This window comes from Hordeum vulgare, chromosome 4H (genome assembly GCF_904849725.1).
Source record: "Hordeum vulgare subsp. vulgare chromosome 4H, MorexV3_pseudomolecules_assembly, whole genome shotgun sequence".
NCBI classification, from domain to species: domain Eukaryota; kingdom Viridiplantae; phylum Streptophyta; class Magnoliopsida; order Poales; family Poaceae; genus Hordeum; species Hordeum vulgare.
Window position 1 is genome coordinate 76,512,936 of NC_058521.1, and position 4,224 is coordinate 76,517,159.

Genomic DNA, 4,224 nt, shown 5'->3' on the forward strand with positions numbered 1-4,224 from the left:
AATTTAGAGCAAGAGCATGAGTCTGTAAAAGCTATCAATGTCGATCTTCAAAAGAAGAGTTCCTCTTACATTGCCAAATGAATCCTCTTGTGTAACTTCATGCCACAAGTTAAATCAAAACAATATAGTAGCAAGATCAAGAAAGGTTCTATATCTAGTAACAACAATAAAAATGATATATCTCATGATGTTGCTTCTAGTAGTTCTATTGATTCCACTAATGATTCTCTTAGAAAAGTTACACTTGAGCAATAACACAAATAATTGAAAGGAATTATAGAAAAGGGCGTCTACAAGAGCCTTGGCGAGAGTAAGCAATTTGATGAAATTGTATGCAAGCAAGGATGTCACCGGAAGAACCAAGGTGTTGCTTTTGCATGAAAGTTCAATGCTAATGGAGTTGAGTGGGAAGAAGATCAATACCCCAGGAGGAAGTTTGTTCCCCAAAAAGAGAAGTATGATGCTACTTCTTTCAAGGGAACTCAAGATCAAGATGATCTTCCACCACAATCATATAACAATCTAAAACACAAGGACAAGATTCAAGAGGAGATAGAATCATATGAAGAACCACCTCAAGCTTTGGTGAAGTGGGTTCCCAAGACCACTTCAAGTTATACTTCGTCAAGTACAAGTAGAACTCCAATATTTCAATCAAGTTGATGTGGGTCCCAAAGAAGAAGAACTAGAGAGTTTTTCAGGGTGACTCTGCCTGTGAACTTCACTCATATTCATTCAAGGCAAGAGCTTGTGCAAACCAATTCAACATCATGCACTATTTCATGGAGTCACAAACCCTCTTGTTGGTAAGCCAAGGGACAAGGTAATTGTGACAGCCCAAATGCAATCTCCCCTCCCCTTTTGTATCTTCCTTGTATGGCAAACTTGGCATGTTAGTGTGATGTGGGGTGAGCCTAACTTTGTGTCATCATTTCATGTGCATCATGCCTTCTTGCATTGCATTCTTTCCTTTTGTTGTGGTTGTGTTGATGTGGGTGTCCTTGTTGTGATGTGCAAGTGTTGTGTTGATGTGCTTCGTGTTTGTTTAGGTGTGGGGGCAACAAGTGCATGTCCAAACCCACATGTTGCTCCATTGGAAAAAAACCCTTCTCTCTCTCTATGTTATTTGTGGCAGGTTTAAAAGGCTTTGTTTCTCCCCTTTAAAAATGTTCATCTCCTTTGAAAAATCCTTTCAAATATTTGTGGGTGGCAACACTGACCTATTTGGATTTATTTTCCCTTTGTTCTTATTTTAAATTAGAGCTAGTTTCAAATAAAACAATTTATTTTTCTTACCCAAAAATGTCCCATCTATTTTTTTAATAGGAGGAACGTTCTAGAAGCTTAGTTTCATTTTCAGTTTTATTCTTTTTTCTTTTTTTCCTCCCTGGCTTTTATTTCAAAACCTGGTTTGTTGTATATTAAAAGTCAGCATGTGTTTAGTTTTATTAGGAAGTGAGGGAGAAGGATGGGCTCCTGGCCCATCTTCCTTCTCCTCGCGCGTCAAGCCCACCACTCCTTCTTCTTCCTACGTCACCTCCTGTACGAACCAGGGGATCTCCTGTAGCTTGATCATACGGCCATCCCTTCCTCCTCGAAATGTATAAGGGAGATTGTTGCGCCTAGGGTTCCCTCCTAGATCCGTTTTCCCCTTCTCCTCCCTCTCCCACCGCCGGTCTAAGCTCGTGCCCGAGCCACCCGCTGGATGGATCAGGATTTCCCCCGAGGTGCCTCCTCTGCCGTTCTGAAGATGTGCGTGCCCGAGCCTTGCGACCCCGCTGCCTCGCGCTCTAGGCGGAGGCCGGTGCAGCGACCCCGCGCCGTGTGGAGCTGCTCCAGGTCAGCTCCTCCCGATCGATCTGATGCTTGGGGCGGCAGGCAACTCCGCGCCACCAGTAGCGGCACCACGCGCCAAAGCGGCGTCCTCCTCAGTTGTGTTCTCGCCGCAGCGGCAACACGACCTGAGCCCAGTTGCAGGTGTCCCGTTCCTCTCTCTTCTCCCCCCTCTCTGTCTTTCATTCTCCTTATTTCTCTCCCTCTTCTCTCTGCTTGACCAGGAGACCGATCCATGGAGAGGCCAGTGCAACCCTGTCCTTGGAGCTTCACCTTCGTGGTCGGAAGTTGCAGCCTCGCCTCCAACCAGGGACACCATCCATGCCATTCCCAACCAGCAAGTTCCCAGCGCCACCCTCCTTCCCGGTCTTCCTCGCCCGCCTTTGAATCCGATGGTCGCTGAACTCTGAACCCCGATGTGAGCAACCCCCGTTTCTGAACTATGTTGTTGTTTTCTTAGATCCGTTCGGGTAAGTATAGGTTGTATACGGTGGAGTTGCTCCTGTTAACAAGCGGCGTGCTAGGTGGGATGGTTAGCGCAGTCAACCCTTATGCAAGGGCTCCTGGGTTCGAATCCCAACTGCCTCTATTTGTTTTTCCCTTTTTTTCTATTATTCTGCAAGCCAATGCCGGCCACTCTTAGTTCAGGTAGCTCTAGTCTGCAATTTGAACAAATTGGGTTTTAAGCCCCACTGGTTAGCCTTCACGTTTACAACTAGGAGGTGTTGGGTTCAAGTCCCAGGAACCCCATTTTTTTTCTGCCATGCTTTATTTCTTTTGCACAGACATGTCCACTTGGGCCTGATCTATCCCTGGGCCACTACACTATGATGCTTCCGGCCCATCCGTGTTTTTTTTCTTTTTTCTCGAGTTGTGTAGATTTTAGGCATTTTTTCCATCTCATGCATATTTCGGAAAAATCATATTTTCAAACGCCCGTAGATTCTATTCCGCGCATTGGATTCCGATGAGTTAGATATGTAACTTAGCTAGAATTTCGTGTAGATTAACAATTTCCATCTGTCATGCATGCTTAAGGCTGTTAGCATGCTGTTTGCATTGGTTTGCATGTTGATGTAATCGAAACGGTTTAGGTCGTAACTATTTGTTCGTAGCTCCGTTGGAGATGTGCCATATATGTAAATGGACCAGAACGACGAGTAGAATCACGTGAACCACTTTGTTTTGCCGTTTAACAAACCTAAAATGTGATTAGAACAAATCTGGACAGAATTAAGTTTTATCACGTGGGGTCATTTCAGAGATGCTATATGTCGTTTCCGGCCTCATTTAAAATGCCTAGCTAGGTAGATTAATTGTGCTTCACCCTCGTGCCATGTTTAATAATATTTAATATTGCCGTGTATCTAGTCGGGATAGAACTAAATAATTAAACGTGGAGTTTCGTCAATATGCAACTCGTTGCATATTGAACTTCACTTAATGTGTAGCGTTTGATTGTTGTGAATTGCCATGCCGTGACTTGCATGTATTCAGCTGCTCATGCATCATTTGTGTTGTGCATCGTGTGGTGAATATCATGTGTTGATGCTTGTTTCCGGTTTCCCCCGTCTCGATAGAGCTCCACAAGCGTGTCGGATGTGAGGACCCGTTCGACTACGTCTGTTCGTCTGCTCCACGAAGTCATTCTTCTTCCAAGCGGGATCTCAGGCAAGATGATCATTTCCCCAGATACCATTACTATCATTGCCATGCTAGTTTTACCGTTGCTACCGTTGATGTCTCGTTGCCTACCACATGTTAATATCAGCCTCTCAACAATGCCATGATTACTTTCAACCTGTTCAACCTAGCAAACCACTGATTGGCTATGTTACTGCTTGCTTAACCCTGTGTTAGCGTTGCTAGTTGCAGGTGCAGATGCTTCCATGTGATAACATGGGTTCCTTGTTATATCACCATATTGAAATGCTATTTAATTTAATGCACCTATATACTTGGTAAAAGGTGGAAGGCTCGGCCTTTCTAGCCTGGTGTTTTCTTCCACCTTTGCCCCCTTAGTTTCCGTCTACCGGTGTTATGTTCCATAAATGAGCGCTCCTAGCACGATCGGGGTTGTTATGGGGACCCCCTTGATAACTCGTTTTAGATTAAAGCTGGTCTGGCAAGGCCCAACATTGGTACTACTTTTGCCTAATCACCTAATAAAATTGCATAGGGACTTTCCGGACCCCGAGGATAATTTAATCAACCCCCCGGGCCAGTGCTCCGCATGAGTGTTGGTCCACCCACCTAGCAGTCGGCGGTGCCACCTCGGGGCAACTCGAGGTTTGGCTACCGTCCACTATGCATAGACGGCGTGTCCTGAGAACGAGATACGCGGCTCCTATCTAGTTCGTCGACACACCGGGTGGCCTTGCTGGATTAGTT

At 45.2% G+C, this 4,224-nt stretch overlaps 1 pseudogene; it reads left to right on the forward strand.

The window, feature by feature from the left end:
• The first annotated feature begins 1,862 nt into the window (after positions 1–1,862).
• Positions 1,863–3,658, forward strand: LOC123450289 (annotated as a pseudogene).
• Positions 3,659–4,224: the final 566 nt, after the last annotated feature.